The 26,360-nt window shown below is 43.8% G+C and overlaps 4 non-coding genes across 4 annotated transcripts; all 4 read right to left on the bottom strand.

Annotated features, from left to right (window-relative positions):
- Positions 1-1,131: 1,131 nt before the first annotated feature.
- Positions 1,132-1,321, bottom strand: LOC140277627 (U2 spliceosomal RNA). Its single transcript, XR_011909131.1, has one exon. It is a non-coding gene; the product is annotated as a U2 spliceosomal RNA (small nuclear RNA).
- Positions 1,322-1,629: 308 nt separating this feature from the next.
- LOC140277662 (U5 spliceosomal RNA) lies at positions 1,630-1,743 on the bottom strand. Its single transcript, XR_011909161.1, has one exon. It is a non-coding gene; the product is annotated as a U5 spliceosomal RNA (small nuclear RNA).
- Positions 1,744-2,162: 419 nt separating this feature from the next.
- LOC140277628 (U2 spliceosomal RNA) lies at positions 2,163-2,353 on the bottom strand. Its single transcript, XR_011909132.1, has one exon. It is a non-coding gene; the product is annotated as a U2 spliceosomal RNA (small nuclear RNA).
- A 308-nt stretch (positions 2,354-2,661) lies between these two features.
- LOC140277646 (U5 spliceosomal RNA) lies at positions 2,662-2,775 on the bottom strand. The gene has a single exon (XR_011909147.1). It is a non-coding gene; the product is annotated as a U5 spliceosomal RNA (small nuclear RNA).
- Positions 2,776-26,360: the final 23,585 nt, after the last annotated feature.

Here is a 26,360-nt window from a genome sequence, read left to right as displayed (position 1 = left end):
GGTGAAGTCGCGAGCAGCGGGGAGAGGCCATGCCGCCCCCCCCATCGGGAGAAGCACAGGCAGGCCAGGCGACAGCAAGTCCAAGATCCAGGCCCAATCATTACCACACACACTTTCATGTGCAGCGGGCACACCAGGGGGCCAGCAGCCCCCCAGCCACCACAGACCCCAAACCAGCAGAACAATTAATTAATCCTCCTGGCCCCTCCCGCCCCGAGCAGCAACCAGGAAGCAGGGGTGTGCGAAGAAGACCCCTCCCCTCACCCTTCTGGCTCTTCAATATTTTCTAATAGTGAGCAATTAAAATTGAGGGGCACCAGATGCCACTCAGTGTAACCACCCCCCAAGACCTAATGTGTGTGTGTGAGTGTGTTTGATAAGTAGTAATGTCTAAGGTGTAATTAAAACAGGGGCGGGGAACTGCAGAGTGCAACTACTGCAGAGTCCACTACACCCCACCGAACACACACGCCCCCAAAACCCTTCATGTGTGAGTGTGTGCTGTGTACAGGAGCCAGAAGGGAGACGGGTATGGGGATATACACCGGGGGAGCTACTCTCCCCCAGAGAGGGCAGCCAGGGACTGGCTGCAATAGGCATCCCCGCTACCAGGGAGCCAACACAGGACAGGAGGGCCTGATGTCCACCAGGCTCGGGGCCTGCTGCGACCATATTACGGGAGCTACTGTACCCCCAGAAGTTACCCATCCCGCCCCACCCCACCCCACTCAACCCAACCCCACCCCGGAGGACCTCTACAAAAAACAAACAAACAACAACAAAAAACAAACAAACAAACCACCCGGTCACACCAGTCGCAGCAGCCCGGGCCTGAGACCCACCATCACCCAGGCACCCCCTCAACAAGTGCGCTCTTGTGAAAAAGCAAACAGCGGCAGCAACCAAAACACCACGGGAACACCGTATTGAGGCTTTGTTCTGACCGCTCATTTGGTATGGCGTTTCTTTCAAGCAATTCTCCCGGTTAGCCCGCACTCGGCTCGCTCCCAGAGCCGTGTTAAAGTCTACTTCGCATTCACTCTCTTTTCTCAGCAGACTAAAAGAAAGTTTCATCTTGGGCTCCCTGAAACTTCCATCCTGCACCGCTGTTTGCTTTTTCACAAGAGTAGAGAAGAGCGCACCGTTCCCAGCGGCACTGCAGTACCGGGTCAATGCTTGGAGTGAACGGAGCAAGCTACTTTTTCAACTCTTATTGCTAAAAACCATTTAATATGTAGTCCTCGTATAGAGAACATATCAGATATTAAACTGATAAGAACAGATACTACACTTGATCTTAGCCAAAAGGCCGAGAAGCGATAACTGTCCACTGGTTCACGTCCGAGGGCCCTTCCTGGCACAATGCGCACTTGTAGCGGTGTTCTTTTTATGGCCATAGTTGGCCAGAGTGTCACTTTGCACCTCCGCCCACCCGCTGCACTGAGCACTCTTCAGCCCTGTTAAATGGTATAACTTTGCACTCCTGCACGCTCCAGCGAGCACCATTCAAGACACAACTTTGCAATCCAGCTTCGAACATCGGCACAGTCGCAACAAGTATGGCGACTCTACTCAGAGAAGTCACTCTGCACAGTAACAAGATTTCTTTTGCACAGACAGAAAGGGCTTCACCCGCAAAGGTAAAGCCTGCCAAAAATAGAAACAACTCATTAGTGCTGCTCTCTACAGAAGTCTTTAGTAAAAGGTGAAAGACTTGTACGTTATGAAGAGAAACCAGAGTACGATTATCCGTCACTGTGGGAGCAGGGCATCAGGCTAGTTGGCATTGCCACCTTCCCCATGGTGAGCTTTGCTTGGTTGTGACGCTTGCTCCCCCCCCCCCCCCTTGCTCCTCGGCTGACCAAGTAGGAACAATCGGGCCCTATTCGATGGCTGCCTTGTCTTTTACTCTGTGCAAAAGACAAGGCAGCAACCAAAACACCACGGGAACACCGTATTGAGGCTTTGTTCTGACCGCTCATTCGGTGTCGCGTTTCTTTCAAGCAATTCTCCCGGTTAGCCCGCACTCGGCTCGCTCCCAGAGGCGTGTTAAAGTCTACTTCGCATTCACTCTCTTTTCTCAGCAGATTAAAAGAAAGTTTCATCTTGGGCTCCCTGAAACATCCATCCTGCACCGCTGTTTGCTTTTTCACAAGAGCAGAGAAGAGCGCACCGTTCCCAGCGGCACTGCAGTACTCGGTCGATGCTTGGAGTGAACGGAGCAAGCTCCTTTTTCAACTCCTATTCCTAAAAATCCATTTAATATGTAGTCCTCGTATAGAGGACATATCGGTATTAAACTGATAAGAACAGATACTACACTTGATCTTAGCCAAAAAGGCCGAGAAGCGATAACTGTCCACTGGTTCACGTCCGAGGGCCCTTCCAGGCACAATGCGCACTTGTAGCGGAGTTCTTTTTATGGCCATAGGTGGCCAGAGTGTCACTTTGCACCTCCGCCCACCCGCTGCACTGAGCACTCTTCAGCCCTTTTAAATGGTATAACTTTGCACTCCCGCACGCTCCAGCGAGCACCATTCAAGCAACAACTTTGCACTACAGCTTCGAACATCGGCACAGTCGCAACAAGTAAGGCGACTCTACTCAGAGAAGTCACTCTGCACAGTAACAAGATTTCTTTTGCACAGACAGAAAGGGCTTCATCCGCAAAGGTAAAGCCTGCCAAAAATAGAAACAACTCATTAGTGCTGCTCTCCACGGAAGTCTTTAGTAAAAGGCGAAAGACTTGTACGTTATGAAGAGAAACCAGAGTACGATTATCCGTCACTGCGGGAGCAGGGCATCAGGCTAGTTGGCATAGCCACCTTCCCCATGGTGAGCTTTGCTTGGTTGAGACGCTTGCTCCCCCCCCTTGCTCCTCGGCTGACCAAGTAGGAACAATCAGGCCCTATTCGATGGCTGCCTTGTCTTTTACTCTGTGCAAAAGACAAGGCAGCAACAAAAACACCACGGGAACACCGTATTGAGGCTTTGTTCTGACCGCTCATTCGGTGTCGCGTTTCTTTCAAGCAATTCTCTCGGTTAGCCCGCACTCGGCTCGCTCCCAGAGCCGTGTTAAAGTCTACTTCGCATTCACTCTCTTTTCTCAGCAGACTCTTGGGATTTTATCTATAAAATGAATTCCTTCACTCAAACTATGTTAAAACTGCTTTGTCCTTCATATTTACCATGTCTTGAAAGATTTAAACAAAAAAACCAACGTTGTACTTTGCAGTAAAAAAAGAGCAAATCTAAAGTTTCAGGAATCCGAGAATAAGCTTACTTTCATGAGTTCTTCACGATTTCGGATTTTGCTATAAAATGAATTCCTTCACTCAAACTAAATTAAAACTGCTAAACCGCTAATCTGTTACATGTAAGGCAGATGTCAAATTCACCGAAATAGGATTATTCGGTATTCGGCCAATTGAGCTGTAGCAGCTTCGGTAAAAGAGTATAAGTTGAAGAGTTTGTGAATAAAGGTGTGCGCACACATAGTGAGCTGTAGGAAAATAGGCAGGGAGCAATGCCGGGTGGGGTATATGTTCTTGTATGTTGTCTGACTGTTTGATTTGAATGTGTTGTGTAAGTGTCCTGTTGAATGTTACATGTTTGGGCTTTGACACTTCACTGTGGTTGTTAACTGTGTGGTGTGACCTGAAATGTTATATGTTTGGGCTGTGTGACATGCTTAATGCTTGTCAGTAGCTACCCACTTATTCATATATAGCAACTGACAACATAAGAAGTCTGGACATACTTTGATAGTAGTTGTAGAAGTATCCTTATTGATAATAGATAAACTAATTCATATTGATAGAACAGTAGATGAACAGGTGCCTGCACATGTCTCACGAAAATAAAATGGGTGTATGATTGCTGACGGCAGAGCAATACTGCCAAACTTATGAGTTCTTGTGGCAAACTTGATTCAGTGTCTTGACGTGTATACGCTGTTTCGCTGACTTGATTGTCACAAGAAACAAAGTGTGTTTGATAAGATCCGACCATTTTACTACGGGAGGATCAGTATGTTTGGATTCTGATGTGACTGATAAACCCATTCGTATCTTAAGCATAATCTAATACGTGAGACAACGCCCTGGCACACAATCAAAAAAAAAAAAAGAGAGAGCGGTTTTGTGCCCCCACAGTCCATAATGTAGAAAAGAGAGAAAAAAGCCTTTCTGATTTGGTGTGTGTGCTCACAGTGCAGAGTGTAGAGAAAAGAGAGAAAAGAAAGCCGTTTTGGTGTCACGGGTGTTGTGACTTACACACACACATTTCTGAATTGAGAAAAGAAATTATTTTAGAGGAAGCACTAGAGTTTAGATCCCACATTTGTTGATAGGTATTCATTTATTTCTTCACTTCTGATGAAGTTTCAATAATAAACAACAAACTTTGGATTATGAGAAAGAACCAGACTCATTCTTCAGGAATCCGAAAATAAGCTCTATTTTACGAGTTATGCACGAATTCGGATTGTCCTATAGAACGAATTCATTAACTCAAACCAAGTTAAGACTGCTTTGTCCTTCATATTTATTCATGTGTAATCAAGTTTCAACGATAAACAACGTTGTACTTTGCAGAATGAGAAAGAACTTCTTCAGCAATAAGCATCTCTTGACATATGACGAAGTACAGATGTTGCTATAAAATTAATTCCTTCTATCAGCCTGACTTAAAACTGTTTGTCCTCCTTATCTATCCACTTCAATTCAAGTTTCAACAATTACAAAAATTTTGTAGTTTGAGAAAGAACAACTTAATCTTCAGCAATCAGTATAAAAAGAGGGTAAGAAAAGGTGCAAATGCCAACCATACATCACTAAAAGGTGGAGCGGAAGTATTCGGCTGCAAGTAGGTGTGAATGTTCGACCATAATTTGTAAAAAGCGCATAAGAAAAGGTTCGAATGCCAGACTAAATATTAACAAAAGCGGGAGGAGAGGTCTTCGGATGAGAGTGGGTGACAATTTCCAACCATAATCTATAAAATGCGGTGAAAAAAAAGGTGTGAATGCCCCATAGAACACTAAAAGGTGGAGCGGAAGTGTTCGGCTGCAAGAAGGTGTGAATGTCCGACTATATTTGGTGAAAAGCAGGTGAAGCAAGGTCTGAATGCCCAACCTTACATCATCAAAAGAGAGATCAGAGGTGTTTGGCTGCAAGAAGGCCATAGTTTGCCAAAAGCGGGTAAGGTGCGAATGACCGACTAAATATCAACAAAAGTGGGGGAGGAGGTCTTCGGATGCAAGTGGGTGTGAATATCCTACCATACAAATATGGTGGAGAGGAAGCTGTGAATGGCCGACAATAGTAAAAAGCGCGTGAGAGAAGGTGCGAATGTCAAACCATACATGATCAAAACAGGGAGCGGAGATGTTTGGCTACGACAAGGTGTGAATGTCCACCCTTAATTAATGAAAAGCGGGCAACAAGTAGGTTTAAATGCCCAACAATACATCATCAAAAGCAGGAGTGGATGTGTTCAGCTACAAGAAGGTTTGAATGTCCGAGCATAGTTTGTAAAAAGCAGGTAAGAAAAGGTTCGAATGCCCGAACATACACCATCAAAGGAGGGAGCGGAGGTGTTCCGCTGTACGAAGATGTGAATGTCCGACAATAGTTGGTAAAAAGCGGGTAAGAAAAGGTTAAAATACCCGACTGTACACAATCAATAGCGGGAGCGGAGTTGTTCGGCTACAAGAAGGTGTGAAAGTCCGACCATGGTTTGTAAAAAGCGGGTAAGAAAAGGTTTGAATGCCCGAACATACACCATCAAAGGAGGGAGCGGAGGTGTTCCGCTGTACGAAGATGTGAATGTCCGACAATAGTTGGTAAAAAGCGGGTAAGAAAAGGTTAAAATACCCGACTGTACACAATCAATAGCGGGAGCGGAGTTGTTCGGCTACAAGAAGGTGTGAAAGTCCGACCATGGTTTGTAAAAAGCGGGTAAGAAAAGATTCGAATGGCCGAATATATACCATCAAAAGCGGAAGCGGAGGTGTTCGGTTGCAAGAAGGTGTGAATGTCCGACCAAAGTTTGTAAAAAGCAGTTAAGAAAAGATACGAATATCCAACCAAACATAGTCAAAAGCGGGAGCAGAGCTTTTCGACTGCAAGTAGGTGTGAATGTCCAGCCATAATTACTCACAAACGGGTAAGAAAAGGTAGTATTGCCAGCCCATACATGATCAAAACGGGGAGCGGAGGTGGTTCAGCTGCAAGAAGGTGTGAATGTCCGACTAAAGTTTATAAAAAGCGGGTAAGACAAGGTGCGAATGCCCGACAATGTATGATCAAAAGAGGGAGCGGAGCTTTTCGGCTGCAAGAGGGTCTGAATGTCCACCCATAATTCCTGAAAAATGGGTAAAAAAAGGTGCGAATGCCCAACCATATATGATCAAAACAGGGAGCGGAGGTGTTTGGCTGCGACAAGGTGTGAATGTCCACCCATAATTAATGAAAAGCGAGCAACAAGTAGGTTCGAATGCCCAACCATACATCATCAAAAGCAGGAGTGGATGTGTTCGGCTACAAGAAGGTGTGAACGTCCAACTAAAGTTTTTAAAAAGCAGTTAAGAAAAGGTTCGAATATCCAACCAAACATAATCAAAAGCGGGAGCAGAGCTGTTTGACTGCAAGTAGGTGTGAATGTCAAATCATAATTTGCAAAAAGCTGATGAGAAAGATGAGAATGCCCGGCTATACACCATCAATTGCGGGAGCGGAGTTTTTCGGCTGTGAGTAGGTGTGAATCTCCGACCAAAATTGCTGAAAAATGTGTTAGAAAAGGTAAGAATGCCGGTCCATACATCATCAAAAGCGAGATTGGTGGTGTTCGGCTGCAAGTAGGTGTGAATGTCCAGCCATAATTACTCACAAACGGGTGAGAAAAGGTAGTATTGCCAGACCATACATGATCAAAACAGGGAGCAGAGGTGGTTCAGCTGCAAGAAGGTGTGAATGTCTGACTAAAGTTCAAATATATTAACAAAAGTTGGAGCGGAAGTATTCGGCTGCAAGTAGGTGTGAATGTTCGACCATAATTTGTAAAAAGCGGGTAAGAAAAGGTTCGAATGCCCGACTATAAACTAACAAAAGCGGGAGTAGAGGTCTTCGGATAAGAGTGGGTGAGAATTTCCAACCATAATCTATAAAATGCGGTGAAAAAAAAGGTGTGATAGAACACTAAAAGGTGGAGTGAAAGTGTTCGGCTGCAAGAAGGTGTGAATGTCCAACTATATTTGGTGAAAAGCAGGTGAAGCAAGGTCTGAATGCCCAACCTTACATCATCAAAAGCAAGATCAGAGGTGTTTGGCTGCAAGAAGGCCATAGTTTGCCAAAAGCGGATAAGGTGCGAATGCCCGACTAAATATCAACAAAAGTGGGGGCGGAGGTCTTCGGATGCAAGTGGGTTTGAGTATCCCACCATACCAGTATGGTGGACAGGAAGCTGTGAATGACCGACCATAGTTTGCAAAAAGCGGGTGAGAAAAGGTGCGAATGTCCAACCATACAAGATCAAAAAAGGGAGCGGAGGTGTTTGGCTGCGACAAGGTGTGATTGTCCACCCATAATTAATGAAAAGCGGGCAACAAGTATGTTCGATTGCCCAACCATACATCATCAAAAGCAGGAGTGGATGTGTTCGGATACAAGAAGGTTTGAATGTCCGACCACAGTTTGTAAAAAGCGGGTAACAAAAGGTTCGAATGCCCGACTATACACCATCAAAAGCGGGAGCGGAGGTGTTCCGCTGTAAGACGGTGTGAATGTCTGACCATAGTTGGTAAAAAGCGGGTAAGAAAAGGTTAAAATACCCGACTGTACACAATCAATAGCGGGACTGGAGTTTTTCGGCTACAAGAAGGTGTGAATGTCCACCCTCTATTTGTAAAAAGCGGGTAAAAAAAGGTTCGAATGCCCGAATATATATCATCAAAAGCGGATGCGGAGGTGTTCGGCTGCAAGAAGGTGTGAACGTCCGACCAAAGTTTGTAAAAAGCAGTGAAAAGCGAGAAAAAGCTTTTCGTGAGATCTGCATGATTTGGAATTTTGCTTATTAAATGCATTCCTTCACTCAAACTATGTTCAACAAAGAACAACATTGGACTTTGCAGAAGAAGAAGTTGAAATCGATCTAGACATAGATAAATATGAAGGACAAAGCAGTTTCCATTTGGTTTGAGTGAAGGAATTAATTTTATAGCAAAATCCCAAATCAAGCAGAACGTATGAAAATAAGCTTATTCTCGGATTCCTGATCCTTCAGTATTGCTCTTTCTTCGATTGCAAAATACAATGTTGCTCCTTGTTGAAGTCGATCTAGACATTGATAAATATGAAGGACAAAGCAGTTTTCACTTGGTTTGAGTGAAGGAATTCATTTTATACATAAAATCCCAAATCATGCAGAACGTATGAAAATAAGCTTATTCTCGGATTCCTGATCCTTCAGTTTTGCTCTTTCTTCTATTGCAAAATACAGTGTTGTTCTTTGTTGAAGTCGATCTAGACATTGATAAATATGAAGGACAAAGCAGTTTTAACTTGGTTTGAGTGAAGGAATTGATTTTATACATAAAATCCCAAATCATGCAGAACGTATGAAAAGAAGCTTATTCTCGGATTCCTGATCCTTCAGTGTTGCTCTTTCTTCTACTGCAAAATACAATGTTGTTCTTTGTTGAAGTCGATCTAGACATTGATAAATATGAAGGACAAAGCAGTTTTCACTTGGTTTGAGTGAAGGAATTAATTTTATACATAAAATCCCAAATCATGCAGAACGTATGAAAAGAAGCTTATTCTCGGATTCCTGATCCTTCAGTGTTGCTCTTTCTTCTACTGCAAAATACAATGTTGTTCTTTGTTGAAGTCGATCTAGACATTGATAAATATGAAGGACAAAGCAGTTTTAACTTGGTTTGAGTGAAGGAATTCATTTTATAGCAAAATCCCAAATCATATAGAACGTATGAAAATAAGCTTATTCTCGGATTCCTGATCCTTCAGTGTTGCTCTTTCGTCTGCTGCAAAATACAATGTTGTTCTTTGTTGAAGTCGATCTAGACATTGATAAATATGAAGAACAAAGCAGTTTTCTCTAGGTTTGAGTGAAGGAATTAATTTTATACATAAAATCCCAAATCAAGCAGAACGTATGAAAAGAAGCTTATTCTTGGATTCCTGATCCTTCAGTGTTGCTCTTTCGTCTACTGCAAAATCCAATGTTGTTCTTTGTTGAAATCGATCTAGACATTGATGAATATGAAGGACAAAGCAGTTTTAACTTAGTTTGAGTGAAGGAATTCATTTTATAGCAAAATCCGAAATCGTGCAGAACTCATGAAAGCAAGCTTATACTCGAATTCCTGAAACTTTAGATTTGCTCTTTCTTTTACTGCAAAGTACAACGTTGTTTTTTGTTGATATCTATCTAGACATTGATAAATACCAGCCGAACATCTCTGCTGTTCCTTCTTATGATCATGTGCGGTTTGATATTCGAAAATTTTCTTTCATGTTTTTTAGCAATTATTGATGGACATTCATACCGTCTTACAGCGGAGCTCCTCCGCTCCATCTTTTGATGGTGTATGTTCGGGCATTCGAACCTTTCCTTACCCGCTTTTTACAAACTATGGTCGGACATTCAAACCTTCTTGTAGCCGAACACATCCACTTCTGCTTTTGATGATGTATGGTTAGGCATTCGCACCTTTTATGACTCATTTTTCATTAATGATGGGTGGACATTCACACCTTCTTGCAGCTAAACACCTACTCTCCTGCTAATGATCACATGTGGTTTGATATTTGAAAATTATCTTTCATGTTTTCTAGCAATTATTGATGGACATTCAGACCTTCTTGCAGCTGAACACCTCCGCTCCCGTTTTTGATGGTGTATAGTCGGGCTTTCGAGCCTTTTCTTCCCCGGTTTTTACAAATTATGGTTGGACATTCAGACCTTCTTGCAGCCGAAAACCTCCGCTCCCTCTTTTGATCATGTATGGTTTGACATTTGCACCTTTTCTCACCCGCTTTTTACTATTGTAGGCCATTCACAGCTTCCTCTTCTCCATACTTGTATGATGGGATATTCAAACCCACTTGCATCCGAAGACCTCCGCCCCCACTTTTGTTGATATTTAGTCGGTCATTCGCACCTTACCCGCTTTTGGCAAACTATGGCCTTCTTGCAGCCAAACACCTCTGATCTAGCTTTTGATGATGTAAGGTTGGGCATTCAGACCTTGCTTCACCTGCTTTTCACCAAATATAGTCGGACATTCACACCTTCTTCCGCTCCACCTTTCCGTGTGGTTTGATATTCGAAAATTTTCTTTCATATTTTCTAGCAATTATTGATGGACATTCAGACCTTCTTGCAGCTGAACACCTCCACTCCCGCTTTTGATGGTGTATAGTTGGGCTTTCGAGCCTTTTCTTCCCCGGTTTTTACAAATTATGGTTGGACATTCAGACCTTCTTGCAGCCGAAAACCTCCGCTCCCTCTTTTGATCATACATTGTCGGGCATTCGCACCTTTTCTTACCCGCGTTTTACAAACCATGGTCGGACTTTCACACCTTTTAGTAGCGGAAAAACTCCGCTCCCGCTATTGATTGTGTACAGTCGGGTATTTTAACCTTTTCTTACCCGCTTTTTACCAACTATGGTCGGACATTCAAACCGTCTTACAGCGGAACACCTCCGCTCCCTCTTTTGATGGTGTATGTTCGGGCATTCGAACCTATTCTTACCCGCTTTTTACAAACTATGGTCGGACATTCAAACCTTCTTGTAGCCGAACACATCCACTCCTGCTTTTGATGATGTATGGTTGGGCATTCACACCTTTTCTTACCCAGCCAGGGACTGGCTGCAATAGGCATCCCCGCTACCTGGGAGCCAACACAGGGCATGATGTCCACCAGGCTCAGGGCCTGCAGCGACCATATTCCGGGAGATACTGTACCCCCAGAAGGTACCCATCCCGCCCCACCCCACTCAACCCAACCCCACCCTGGAGGACCTCTACAAAAAACAAACAAACAACAACAAAAAACAAACAAACAAACCATCCGGTCACACCAGTCGCAGCAGCCCTGGCCTGAGACCCACCATCACCCAGCCCCCCCCCAACAGGGGAAAAGCACCGCCCCCCACCGCACGCCCTAACACCCTGAAAAAAAAACAACCATCTGCGGACACCTTGGAGGTCCCAGAGCAACAAGCCCAGCACCAGGACCTGCACCAACCCACCCATATTGTGGCGCGTCCAGGGCAACCCAGCCCCCCCAGGCACAGGCAGGGCCCCCCCCCGGGCGCAAGGCACTTCCCAGCCACCAGGGCCCAGGCACAGCACCGCCACCCACGCCAGAGCGGCCCGGCCACCCGGCATAGAGCCAGCAGCCACCACCCCAAGGCCCCTAAGGGACCCCGCCCCACACCGCAAGACAGCCCCACCCGCAAGCCCCCAAAACTGCCCTCCAAGCCCGACACACAGTCCCCCCCAGCAATGACCAACCCGGTCCCCACGACCCGAGAGACCACCAGACGCCCGATGCCACACAGCCCCCCCCATCACATACCCAACCGCCCAGAGCGACGGGACAGCAACCCACCACCACCACTATGTGATAAAGCTAATCAGAGGGACAAATGAGCGAAGACCCAAGGAGTTGAGTCGTAAACGAATCAATACTGTTTCCTGTGCGAGGACCCGTCAGCCGAGGAGTTGAGTCATGAACGAATCAATACTGTTTCCTGTGCGAGGACCCGTCACCCGAGGAGTTGAGTCGTGAACGAATCAATATTGTTTCCTGTCCTGCTGACTGAGCTTATGAAGCTGCCGCCTGCCATGTGGTGAGGAAGGGTACTGCATGAAAATGAACGTATCACTCACTGAGACAACTCGTAACTCCGGAGTCATATACAAAATTGGTTCATATCAAACGAATCGCTCACGAACGACACATCACTATCTATTTGACAAGTTATGCATGAATTCAGATTTTGCAATAAAATTAATTCCTTCTCTCAAACCAAGTTCAAACTGCTTTGTCCTTCATATTTATCTACTTCTAATGTAGTTTCAACTATTAAAAAATTTTGTAGTTTGAGAAAGAACAACTTAATCTTCAGCAATCAGTATAAAAAGAGGGTAAGAAAAGGTGCAAATGCCAACCATACATCACTAAAAGGTGGAGCGGAAGTATTCGGCTGCAAGTAGGTGTGAATGTTCGACCATAATTTGTAAAAAGCAGGTAAGAAAAGGTTCGAATGCCCGACTATATATTAACAAAAGCAGGAGGAGAGGTCTTCGGAAAAGAGTGGGTGAGAATTTCCAACCATAATCTATAAAATGCTGTGAAAAAAAGGTGTGAATACCCCATAGAACACTAAAAGGTGGAGCAGAAGTGTTCGGCTGCAAGAAGGTGTGAATGTCCGACTATATTTGGTGAAAAGCAGGTGAAGCAAGGTCTGAATGCCCAACCTTACATCATCAAAAGCGAGATCAGAGGTGTTTGGCTGCAAGAAGGCCATAGTTTGCCAAAAGCGGGTAAGCTGCGAATGACTGACTAAATATCAACAAAAGTGGGGGCGGAGGTCTTCGGATGCAAGTGGGTGTGAATATCCCACCATACAAGTATGGTGGACAGGAAGCTGTGAATGGCCGACCATAGTAAAAAGCGGGTGAGAAAAGGTGCGAATGTCCAACCATACATGATCAAAACAGGGAGCGGAGGTGTTTGGCTGCGACAAGGTGCGAATGTCCTCCCATAATTAATGAAAAGCAGGCAACAAGTAGGTTCGAATGCCCATCCATACATCATCAAAAGCAGGAGTGGATGTGTTCGGCTAAAAGAAGGTTTGAATGTCCGACCATAGTTTGTAAAATGCGGGTAAGAAAAGGTTTGAATGCCCGAACATACACCATCAAAAGAGGGAGCGGAGGTGTTCCGCTGTAAGACGGTGTGAATGTCCGACCATAGTTGGTAAAAAGCGGGTAATAAAAGGTTAAAATACCCGACTGTACACAATCAATAGCGGGAGCGGAGTTGTTCGGCTACAAGAAGGTGTGAAAGTCCGACCATGGTTTGTAAAAAGCAGGTAAGAAAAGGTTCGAATGCCAGAATATATACCATCAAAAGCGGAAGCGCAGGTGTTCGGCTGCAAGAAGGTGTGAACGTCCGACCAAAGTTTGTAAAAAGCAGTGAAGAAAAGGATCGAATATCCAATCAAACATAATCAAAAGCGGGAGTAGGACTGTTCGACTGCAAGTAGGTGTGAATTTCAGATCATAATTTGCAAAAAGCTGATGAGAAAGGGTGAGAATGCCCGACTATACACCATCAAATGCGGGAGCGGAAGTGTTCGGCTGTGAGTAGGTGTGAATGTCAAACCATAATTGCTGAAAATTGTGTTAGAAAAGACTAGAATGCCGGACCATACATCATCAATGTCCAGCCATAATTACTCACAAACGGGTAAGAAAAAGTAGTATTGCCAGACCATACATGATCAAAACAGGGAGCGGAGGTGGTTCAGCTGCAAGGTGTGAATGTCTGACTAAAGTTTATAAAAAGCGGGTAAGACAAGGTGCGAATGCCCAACCATATATCATCAAAAGCAGGAGTGGATGTGTTCGGCTACAAGAAGGTTAGAATGTCCGACCATAGTTTGTAAAAAGCGGGTAAGAAAAGGTTCGAATGCCCGAACATACACCATCAAAAGAGGGAGCGGAGGTGTTCCGCTGTAAGAAGGTGTGAATGTCCGACCATAGTTGGTAAAAAGCGGGTAAGAAAAGGTTAAAATACCCGACTGTACACAATCAATAGCTGGAGCAGAGTTGTTCCGCTACTAAAAGGTGGGAAAGTCCGACCATGGTTTGTAAAAAGCGGGTGAGAAAAGGTGCGAATGCCCGACAATGTATGATCAAAAGAGGGAGCGGAGGTTTTCGGCTGCAAGAAGGTCTGAATGTCCAACCATAATTTGTAAAAACCGGGGAAGATAAGGCTCGAAAGCCCGACTATACATCATCAAAAGCGGGAGCGGAGGTGTTCAGCTGCAAGAAGGTCTGAATGTCCATCAATAATTGCTAGAAAACATGGAAGAGAATTTTCGAATATCAAACCGCACATGATCATAAGCGGGAGAGGAGGTGTTCAAATGCAAGAAGGTGTGAATGTCCACCCATAATTACTGCAAAATGGGTAAGAAAAGGTACGAATGCCCAACCATACATCATCAAAAGAGGGAGCAGAGGTGTTCCGCTGTAAGAAGGTGTGAATGTCCGACCATAGTTGGTAAAAATCGGGTAAGAAAAGGTTAAAATACCCGATAAAAGGTGTGAAAGTCCGACCATGGTTTGTAAAAAGCGGGTAAGAAAAGGTGCGAATGCCCGACAATGTATGATCAAAAGAGGGAGCGGAGGTTTTCGGCTGCAAGAAGGTCTGAATGTCTAACCATAATTTGTAAAAACCGGGCAAGAAAAGGCTCGAAAGCCTGACTATACACCATCAAAAGCGGGAGCGGAGGTGTTCAGCTGCAAGAAGGTCTGAATGTCCATCAATAATTGCTAGAAAACATGGAAGAGAATTTTCGAATATCAAACCGCACATGATCATAAGCGGGAGAGGAGGTGTTCAAATGCAAGAAGGTGTGAATGTCCACCCATAATTACTGCAAAATGGGTAAGAAAAGGTACGAATGCCCAACCATACATCATCAAAAGAGGGAGCAGAGGTGTTCCGCTGTAAGAAGGTGTGAATGTCCGACCATAGTTGGTAAAAATCGGGTAAGAAAAGGTTAAAATACCCGATAAAAGGTGTGAAAGTCCGACCATGGTTTGTAAAAAGCGGGTAAGAAAAGGTGCGAATGCCCGACAATGTATGATCAAAAGAGGGAGCGGAGGTTTTCGGCTGCAAGAAGGTCTGAATGTCTAACCATAATTTGTAAAAACCGGGCAAGAAAAGGCTGGAAAGCCTGACTATACACCATCAAAAGCGGGAGCGGAGGTGTTCAGCTGCAAGAAGGTCTGAATGTCCATCAATAATTGCTAGAAAACATGGAAGAGAATTTTCGAATATCAAACCACACATGATCATAAGCGGGAGAGGAGGTGTTCAAATGCAAGAAGGTGTGAATGTCTACCCATAATTACTGCAAAGTGGGTAAGAAAAGGTACGAATGCCAAACCATACATCATCAAAAGCAGGAGTGGATGTGTTCGGCTACAAGAAGGTTTTAATGTCCGACCATAGTTTGTAAAAAGCGGGTAAGAAAAGGTTCGAATGCCCGAACATACACCATCAAAAGAGGGACCGGAGGTGTTCCGCTGTAAGAAGGTATGAATGTCCGACCATAGTTGGTAAAAATCGGGTAAGAAAAGGTTAAAATACCCGACTGTACACAATCAATAGCGGGAGCGGAGTTGATCGGCTACTAAAAGGTGTGAAAGTCCGACCCTGGTTTGTAAAAAGCGGGTAAGAAAAGGTGCGAATACCCGACAATGTATGATCAAAAGAGGGAGCGGAGGTTTTCGGCTGCAAGAAGGTCTGAATGTCCAACAATGATTTGTAAAAAGTGGGGAAAGAAAGGCTCGAAAGCCCGACTATACATCATCAAAAGCGTGAGCGGAGGTGTTCAGCTGCAAGAAGGTCTTAAAGTCCGACCAATATTTACTGAAAAATGGTTAAGAAAAGGTGCGAATGCCCAACCATAAATCATTAAAAGCAGGAGTGGATGTGTTCGGCTACAAGAAGGTTTGAATGTCCGACCATAGTATGTAAAAGGCGGGTAAGAAAAGGCTCCAATGCTCGACTATACACCATCAAAAGCGTAAGCGGAGGTTTTCGCCTGCAAGAAGGTGTGAACGTCCGACCAAAGTTTGTAAAAAGCAGATGAGAAGGGTGAGAATGCCCTACTATACACTATCAAATGTGGGAGCGGAGGTGTCTGTGAGTAAGTGTGAATGTCCGTCCATAATTAACGAAAAATGTGTTAGAAAAGGTAAAAATGCCGGACCATATATCATCAAAAGCGGGAGATGTTGTGTTCGGCTGCAAGAAGGTGTGAAAGTCCAGCCTTAATTACTCACAAACGGGTAAGAAAAGGTAGTATTGCCAGACCACACATGATCAAAACAGGGAGCGGAGTTAGTTCAACTGCAAGAAGGTGTGAATGTCCGACTAAAGTTTGTAAAAAGTGGGTAAGAGAAGGTGCGAATGCCCAACAATGTATGATTAAAAGAGGAGCGGAGGTTTTCGGCTGCAAGTAGGTCTGAATGTCCAACCATAATTTGTAAAAATCGGGGAAGAAAAGGCTCAAAAGCCCGACTATACACCATCAAAAGCGGCAGCGGAGGTGTTCGGCTGTAAGAAGGTCTGAATGTCCACCCAAAATTACTGAAAAATGGGCAAGAAAAGGTGCGAAAGCCCAACCATAAATTATCAAAAGCGGCAGCAGAGATGTTCGGCTGGTATTTATCAATGTCTAGATAGATTCCAACAAAAAACAACGTTGTACTTTGCAGTAAAAGAAAGAGCAAATCAAAAGTTTTAGGAATCCGAGAATAAGCTTCTTTTCATGAGTTCTGCACGATTTCGGATTTTATGTATAAAATGAATTCATTCACTCAAACCAAGTTAAAACTGCTTTTTCCTTCATATTTATCAATGTCTAGATCGACTTCAACAAAGAACAACATTGTATTTTGCAGTAGAAGAAAGCGCAACACTGAAGGATCAGGAATCCGAGAATAAGCTTCTTTTCATACGTTCTGCATGATTTGGGATTTTTTTATAAAATGAATTCCTTCACTCAAACTATGTTAAAATGGCTTTGTCCTTCATATGTACCCATTTCTACATATATTTTAAACATAAACTCCCTCATTTTACCCTGAATGAGAAAGAACCACACTTGTGATCAAGCCATCCGCCCCTTTTGAGGAGTTCTGCATGATTTGGGATTTTATCTATAAAATTAATTCCTTCACTCAAACTATGTTAAAACGGCTTTTACCTTCATATTTATCAATGTCTCGATAGATTTAAACAAAAAAAACAACGTTGTACTCTGCAGTAAAAGAAAGAGCAAATCAAAAGTTTTAGGAATCCGAGAATAAGCTTCTTTTCATGAGTTCTGCACGATTTCGGATTTTATGTATAAAATGAATTCATTCACTCAAACCAAGTTACAACTGCTTTTTCCTTCATATTTATCAATGTCTAGATCGACTTCAACAAAGAACAACATTGTATTTTGCAGTAGAAGAAAGAGCAACACTGAAGGATCAGGAATCCGAGAATAAGCTTCTTTTCATACGTTCTGCATGATTTAGGATTTTTTTATAAAATGAATTCCTTCACTTAAACTATGTTAAAACGGCTTTGTCCTTCATATGTACCCATTTCTACATATATTTTAATCATAAACTCCCTCATTTTACCCTGAATGAGAAAGAACCACACTTGTGATTAAGCCATCCGCCCATTTTGAGGAGTTCTGCATGATTTGGGATTTTATCTATAAAATTAATTCCTTCACTCAAACTATGTTAAAAAGGCTTTTACCTTCATATTTATCAATGTCTCGATAGATCTAAACAAAAAACAACGTTGTACTTTGCAGTAGAAGAAAGAGCAACACTGAAGGATAAGGAATCCGAGAATAAGCTTATTTTCTTATGGGCAAAGTGGGAACTGCTTTGTCCTTCATATTTATCAATGTGTAGATGGATTTCAACTTCTTCTACTGCAAAGTCCAATGTTTTTCTTTGTTGAAGTTGATCTAAACATTGATAAATATGGAAGGACAAAGCAGTTTTAACTTGGTTTGAGCAAAGCAATTCTTTTTATAGCAAAATCCGAAATCGTGCAGAACTCATGAAAGCAAGCTTATACTCGGATTCCTGAAACTTTAGATTTGCTCTTTCTTTTACTGCAGAGTACAACGTTGTTTTTTTTTGTTTAAATCTTTATAGACATGGTAAATATGAAGGACATATCAGTTTTAACATAGTTTGAGTGAAGAAATGCATTTTAAAAGCAAAATCCCAAATCATGCAGAACTCACAAAAAGCTTTTTCTCGCTTTTCACTGCTTTTTACAAACTTTGGTCGGACGTTCACACCTTCTTGCATCCGAACACCTCCTCTTCCGCTTTTGATGATGTATATTCGGAAATTCGAACCTTTTCTTACCCGCTTTTTACAAACCATTGTCGGACTTTCACACCTTCTTGCAGCCGAACACCACCTGTCCCGCTTTTGATGATGTATGGTCCAGTATTCTTACCTTTTCTGACACAATTTTCAGCAATTATGGTCTGACATTCACACCTACTCACAGCTGAACACCTCCGCTCCCGCTTTTGATCATACATTGTCGGGCCTTCGCACCTCATCTTACAAGCTTTTTACAAACTTTAGTCGAACATTCACACCTTCTTGCAGATGAACACCTCCGCTCTTGCTGTTGATGATGTATAGTCGGGCTTTCGAGCCTTTTCTTACCCGGTTTTTACAAATTATGGTTGGACATTCAGACCTTGCAGCCGAACACCTCCGCTCCTTCTTTTGATCATACATTGTCGGGCATTCGCACCTTGTCTTACCCGCTTTTTACAAACTATAGTCAGACATTCACACCTTGCAGCTGAACCACCTCCGCTCCCTGTTTTGATCATGTATGGTCTGGCAATACTACCTTTTCTTACCCGTTTGTGAGTAATTATGGCTGGACATTCACACCTACTTGCAGTCGAACAGCTCTGCTCCCGCTTTTGATTATGTTCGGTTGGATATTCGAACCTTTTCTTAACTGCTTTTTACAAACTTCGGTCGGACGTTCACACCTTCTTGCAGTGGAACACCTCCGCTTCCGCTTTTTATGGTATATATTCGGGCATTCGAACCGTTTCTTACCCGCTTTTTACAAACCATGGTCGGACTTTCACACCTTCTTGTAGCCGAACAACTCCGCTCCCGCTATTGATTGTGTACAGTCGGGTATTTTAACCTTTTCTTACCCGCTTTTTACCAACTATGGTCGGACATTCACACCGTCTTACAGCGGAACACCTCCGCTCCCACTTTTGATTGTGCATAGTCGGGCATTCAAAACTTTTCTTACCCGCTTTTTACAAATTATGGTCGGACATTCAAACCTTCTTGTATCCAAAAACCTCCGCTCCCTCTTTTTATCATACATTGTCGGACATTCGCACCTTCGTACAGCGGAAAAGCTCCGCTCCCTCTTTTGATGGTGTATGTTTGGGCATTCAAACTTTTCTTACCCGCTTTTTACAAACTATGCTCGGACATTCAAACCTTCTTGTAGCCGAACACATCCACTCCTGCTTTTGATGATGTATGGTTGGGCATTCGAACCTACCTGTTGCCCACTTTTCATTAATTATGGGTGGACTTTCACACCTTGTCGCAGCCAAACACCTCCGCTCCCTGTTTTGATCATGTATGGTTGGACATTTGCACCTTTTCTCACCAGCTTTTTGCAAGATATGGTTGGCTATTCACAGCTTCCTCTCTACCATACTTGTATGGTGGGATATTCACACCCACTTGCATCCGAAGACCTCCGCCCCCACTTTTGTTGATATTTAGACGGTCATTCGCACCTTACCCGCTTTTGGCAAACTATGGCCTTCTTGCAGCCAAACACCTCTGATCTCGCTTTTGATGATGTAAGGTTGGGCATTCAGACCTTGCTTCACCTGCTTTTCACTAAATATAGTCGGACATTCACACCTTCTTGCAGCCGAACACTTCCGCTCCACCTTTTAGTGTTCTATCACACCTTTTTAATCATTTTTTAGATTATGGTTGGAAATTCTCAACCACTCTCATCCGAAGACCTCTCCCCCCGCTTTTGTTAATATATTTGAACTTTAGTCAGACATTCACACCTTCTTGCAGCTGAACCACCTCCGCTCCCTGTTTTGATCATGTATGGTCTGGCAATACTACCTTTTCTTACCCGTTTGTGAGTAATTATGGCTGGACATTCACACCTACTTGCAGTCGAACAGCTCTGCCCCCGCTTTTGATTATGTTTGGTTGGATATTCAAACCTTTTCTTAACTGCTTTTTACAAATTTTGGTCGGACGTTCACACCTTCTTGTAGCTGAACACATGCACTCCTGCTTTTGATGATGTATGGTTGGGCATTCGCACCTTTTTTTTACCCATTTTTCAGGTATTATGGTTGGACATTCACACCTTCTTGCAGCTGAACAACTCCTCTCCCACTTATGATCATGTGCAGATTGATTTTCGAAAATTTTCTTTCATGTTTTCAAGCAATTATTGATGGACATTTAGACCTTCTTGCAGCTGAACACCTCCGCTCCCTCTTTTGATGGTGTATGTTCGGGCATTCGAACCTTTTCTTACCCGCTTTTTACAAACTATGGTCGGACATTCAAACCTTCTTGTAGCCGAACACATTCAGTCCTGCTTTTGATGATGTATGGTTGGGCATTCAAACCCTTTCTTACCCGCTTTTTACAAACTATTGTCGGACATTCAAACCTTCTTGTAGCCGAACACATCCACTCCTGCTTTTGAAGATGGGCATTCGCATTCGATGGGCATTAGCACCTTTTCTTACCCATTTTTCAGTAATTATGGGTGGACATTCACACCTTCTTGCAGCTGAACACCTCCTCTCCCGCTTATGATCATGTGTGGTTTGATATTCGAAAATTTTCTTTCATGTTTTCTGGCAATTATTGATGGACATTCAGACCTTCTTGCAGCTGAACACCTCCGCTCCCGCTTTTGATGGTGTATAGTCGGGCTTTCGAGCCTTTTCTTCCCCGGTTTTTACAAATTATGGTTGGACATTCAGACCTTCTTGCAGCCGAAAACCTCCGCTCCCTCTTTTGATCATGTATGGTTTGACATTCGTACCTTTTGTCACCCGCTTTTTACTATGGTCGGCCATTCACAGCTTCCTCTCCACCATACAAGTATGGTGGGATATTCAAACCCACTTTCATCCGAAGACCTCCGCCCCCACTTTTGTTGAAATTTAGTCGGTCATTCGCACCTTACCCGCTTTTGGCAAACTATGGCCTTCTTGCAGCCAAACACCTCTGATCTCGCTTTGGATGATGTAAGGTTGGGCATTCAGACCTTGCTTCACCTGCTTTTCACCAAATATAGTCGGACATTCACACCTTCTTCCGTTCCACCTTTTAGTGTGGTTTTATATTCGAAACTTTTCTTCCATGTTTTCTAGCAATTATTGATGGACATTCAGACCTTCTGGCAGCTGAACACCTCCGCTCCCGCTTTTGATAGTGTATAGTCGGGCTTTCGAGCCCTGGCCTGAGACCCACCATCACCCAGCCCCCCCCGTCCAACAGGGGAAAAGCACCGCCCCCTCCCCCCACCGCATGCCCTAACACCCTGAAAAAACCCAACCATCTGCGGACACCTTGGAGGTCCCAGAGCAACAAGCCCGGCACCAGGACCTGCACCAACCCACAAATACTGTGGCGCGTCCAGGACAACCCAGCCCCCCCAGGCACAGGCAGGGCCCCCCCCCCCGGGCGCAAGGCAGTGCCCAGCCACCAGGGCCCAGGCACAGCACCGCCACCCACGCCAGAGCGGCCCGGCCACCCGGCATAGAGCCAGCAGCCACCACCCCAAGGCCCCTAAGGGACCCCGCCCCACACCGCAAGATAGCCCCACCCGCAAGCCCCCAAAACTGCCCTCCAAGCCCGACACACAGTCCCCCCCAGCAATGACCAACCCGGTCCCCACGACCCGAGAGACCACCAGACGCCCGATGCCACACAGCCCCCCCCAGCACATACCCAACCGCCCAGAGCGACGGGACAGCAACCCACCACCACCACTATGTGATAAAGCTAATCAGAGGGGACCAGAGAGAATGAAATTCAGCCAATTGATGTTTTGAGGAGGCAGACATTGTTTCCATGCTAATATAATCTAAAAGAAAATTTCTAAACTGGTTAATACACAGATTGTTCTTCGCTTTCCAGTTCATGAGAATAGTTTTCTTTGCGATACATAACACTGTGAGAACCATGTGTGCTGAGTTCATTTCCATGTTGATGTTGTCTAAGTCACCCAGTATGCACAGTGTGGGGCATGCAGGGATGCTACACTTTAGCCATGTTGATAGGTCCTCTTGTACCTCTCTGCAGACTGAAGCTTGGAGAAGTTTGATCATTTGTCCTGACACTTGCATTTGGGGAGCTATATAATATCCTTATCCAGTTGATGAAGTGTGACCCAAACCCGAATTTGTTTAATACTGCGAATAAAAATTTCCAGTTCACTCCATCAAATGCTTTTTTTGCATCTAGAGAGTCGATTGTGGTTTCCAAGTTGTTGATGGTAGAATAGTCTATGAGATTAATGATCCGGTTTGTGAACGAACTGTTGTGCCTACTGCTCTTCAGCCTGTCAAATGAAACGTAGAATTTGAAACGTGACAAATGAGCGAAGACCCAAGGAGTTGAGTCGTAAACAAATCAATACTGTTTCCTGTGCGAGGACCCGTCAGCCGAGGAGTTGAGTCATGAACGAATCAATACTGTTTCCTGTGCGAGGACCCGTCACCCGAGGAGTTGAGTCGTGAACGAATCAATATTGTTTCCTGTCCTGCTGACTGAGCTTATGAAGCTGCCGCCTGCCATGTGGTGAGGAAGGGTACTGCATGAAAATGAACGTATCACTCACTGAGACAACTCGTAACTCCGGAGTCATATACAAAATTGGTTCATATCAAACGAATCGCTCACGAACGACACATCACTATCTATTTGACAAGTTATGCATGAATTCAGATTTTGCAATAAAATTAATTCCTTCTCTCAAACCAAGTTCAAACTGCTTTGTCCTTCATATTTATCTACTTCTAATGTAGTTTCAACAATTAAAAAAAATTTGTAGTTTGAGAAAGAAAAACAATCTTCAGCAATCAGTATAAAAAGAGGGTAAGAAAAGGTGCAAATGCCAACCATACATCACTAAAAGGTGGAGCGGAAGTTTTCGGCTGCAAGTAGGTGTGAATGTTCGACCATACAAGTATGGTGGACAGGAAGCTTTGAATGGCCGACCATAGTAAAAAGCGGGTGAGAAAAGGTGCGAATGTCCAACCATACATGATCAAAACAGGGTGTTTGGCTGCGACAAGGTGCGAATGTCCTCCCATAATTAATGAAAAGCGGGCAACAAGTAGGTTTGAATGCCCATCCATACATCATCAAAAGCAGGAGTGGATGTGTTCGGCTAAAAGAAGGTTTGAATGTCCGACCATAGTTTGTAAAATGCGGGTAAGAAAAGGTTCGAATGCCCGAACATACACCATCAAAAGAGGGAGCGGAGGTGTTCTGCTGTAAGAAGGTGTGAATGTCCGACCAGAGTTGGTAAAAAGCGGGTAAGAAAAGGTTAAAATACCCGACTGTACACAATCAATAGCGGGAGCGGAGTTGTTCGGCTACTAAAAGGTGTGAAAGTGCGACCCTGGTTTGTAAAAAGCGGGTAAGAAAAGGTGCGAATGCCCGACAATGTATGATTAAAAGAGGGAGCGGAGGTTTTCGGCTGCAAGAAGGTCTGAATGTCCAACAATAATTTGTAAAAAGCGGGGAAGGAAAGGCTCGAAAGCCCGACTATACATCATCAAAAGTGTGAGCGGAGGTGTTCAGCTGCAAGAAGGTCTGAAAGTCCGACCAATAATTACTGAAAAATGGGTAAGAAAAGGTGGGAATGCCCAACCATACATCATTAAAAGCAGGAGTGGATGTGTTCAGCTACAAGAAGGTGTGAATGTCCGACCATAGTATGTAAAAGGTGGGTAAGAAAAGGCTCCAATGCTCAACTATACACCATCAAAAGCGGAAGCGGAGGTGTTCGCCTGCAAGAAGGTGTGAACGTCCGACCAAAGTTTGTCAAAAGCAGATGAGAAAGGATGAGAATGCCCGACTATACACTATCAAATGTGGGAGCGGAGGTGTTCGTCTGTGAGTAGGTGTGAATGTCCGACCATAATAGCTGAAAAATGTGTTAGAAAAGGTAAAAATGCCGGACCATATATCATCAAAAGCGGGAGAGGTTGTGTTCGGCTGCAAGAAGGTGTGAATGTCCAGCCTTAATTACTCACAAACGGGTAAGAAAAGGTAGTATTGCCAGACCACACATGATCAAAACAGGGAGCGGAGTTAGTTCAGCTGCAAGAAGGTCTGAATGTCCAACCATACATTGTAAAAATCGGGGAAGAAAAGGCTCAAAAGCCCGACTATACACCATCAAAAGCGGCAGCGGAGGTGTTCGGCTGTAAGAAGGTCTGAATGTCCACCCAAAATGACTGAAAAATGGGTAAGAAAAGGTGCGAAAGCCCAACCATAAATTATCAAAAGCGGCAGCAGAGATGTTCGGCTGGTATTTATCAATGTCTAGATAGATTTCAACAAAAAAACAACGTTGTACTTTGCCGTAAAAGAAAGAGCAAATCAAAAGTTTTAGGAATCCGAGAATAAGCTTATTTTCATGAGTTCTGCACGATTTCGGATTTTTTTATAAAATGAATTTCTTCACTCAAACTATGTTAAAACGGCTTTGTCCTTCATATTTATCAATGTCTAGATCGACTTCCACAAAGAACAACATTGTATTTTGCAGTAAAAGAAAGCGCAACACTGAAGGATCAGGAATCCGAGAATAAGCTTATTTTCATACGTTCTGCATGATTTGGGATTTTATGTATAAAATGTATTCCTTAACTCAAACCAAGTGAAAACTGCTTTTTCCTTCATATTTATCAATGTCTAGATCGACTTCAACAAAGAACAACATTGTATTTTGCAGTAGAAGAAAGAGCAACACTGAAGGATCAGGAATCCGAGAATAAGCTTATTTTCTTATGGGAAAAGTGGGAACTGCTTTGTCCTTCATATTTATCAATGTGTAGATGGATTTCAACTTCTTCTACTGCAAAGTCCAATATTTTTCTTTGTTGAAGTTGATCTAAACATTGATAAATATGGAAGGACAAAGCAGTTTTAACTTGGTTTGAGCAAAGCAATTCATTTTATAGCAAAATCCGAAATCGTGCAGAACTCATGAAAGCAAGCTCATACTCGGATTCCTGAAACTTTAGATTTGCTCTTTCTTTTACTGCAAAGTACAACGTTGTTTTTTTTTTTGTTTAAATCTTTCTAGACATGGTAAATATGAAGGACAAATCAGTTTTAACATAGTTTGAGTGAAGAAATGCATTTTAAAAGCAAAATCCCAAATCATGCAGAACTCACGAAAAGCTTTTTCTCGCTTTTCACTGCTTTTTACAAACTTTGGTCGGACGTTCACACCTTCTTGCATCCGAACACCTCCGCTTCCGCTTTTGATGGTGTATATTCGGAAATTCGAACCTTTTCTTACCCGCTTTTTACAAACCATTGTCGGACTTTCACACCTTCTTGCAGCCGAACACCACCTCTCCCGCTTTTGATGATGTATGGTCCAGAATTCTTACCTTTTCTGACACATTTTTCAGCAATTACGGTCGGATATTCACACCTACTCACAGCTGAACACCTCCGCTCCCGCTTTTGATCATACATTGTCGGGCCTTCGCACCTCATCTTACAAGCTTTTTACAAACTTTCGTCGAACATTCACACCTTCTTGCAGCTGAACACCTCCGCTCTCGCTTTTGATGATGTATAGTCGGGCTTTCGAGCCTTTTCTTACCCGGTTTTTACAAATTATGGTTGGACATTCAGACCTTGCAGCCGAACACCTCCGTTCCTTCTTTTGATCATACATTGTCGGGCATTCGCACCTTGTCTTACCCGCTTTTTACAAACTATAGTCAGACATTCACACCTTGCAGCTGAACCACCTCCGCTCCCTGTTTTGATCATGTATGGTCTGGCAATACTACCTTTTCTTACCCGTTTGTGACTAATTATGGCTGGACATTCACACCTACTTGCAGTCGAACAGCTTGCTCCCGCTTTTGATTATGTTTGGTTGGATATTCGAACCTTTTCTTAACTGCTTTTTACAAACTTCGGTCGGACGTTCACACCTTCTTGCAGTCGAACACCTCCGCTTCCGCTTTTTATGGTATATATTCGGGCATTCGAACCGTTTCTTACCCGCTTTTTACAAACCATGGTCGGACTTTCACACCTTCTTGTAGCCGAACAACTCCGCTCCCGCTATTGATTGTGTACAGTCGGGTATTTTAACCTTTTCTTACCCGCTTTTTACCAACTATGGTCGGACATTCAAACCGTCTTACAGCGGAATACCTCCGCTCCCGCTTTTGATG

The sequence above is a fragment of the Leuresthes tenuis genome, unplaced genomic scaffold, assembly GCF_036924035.1.
Source record: "Leuresthes tenuis unplaced genomic scaffold, fLeuTen1.0.hap1 SCAF_19, whole genome shotgun sequence".
NCBI lineage: Eukaryota > Metazoa > Chordata > Actinopteri > Atheriniformes > Atherinopsidae > Leuresthes > Leuresthes tenuis.
Note: the sequence above shows the minus strand (reverse complement) of the source record. Positions and strands in the feature narration are given on the sequence as shown.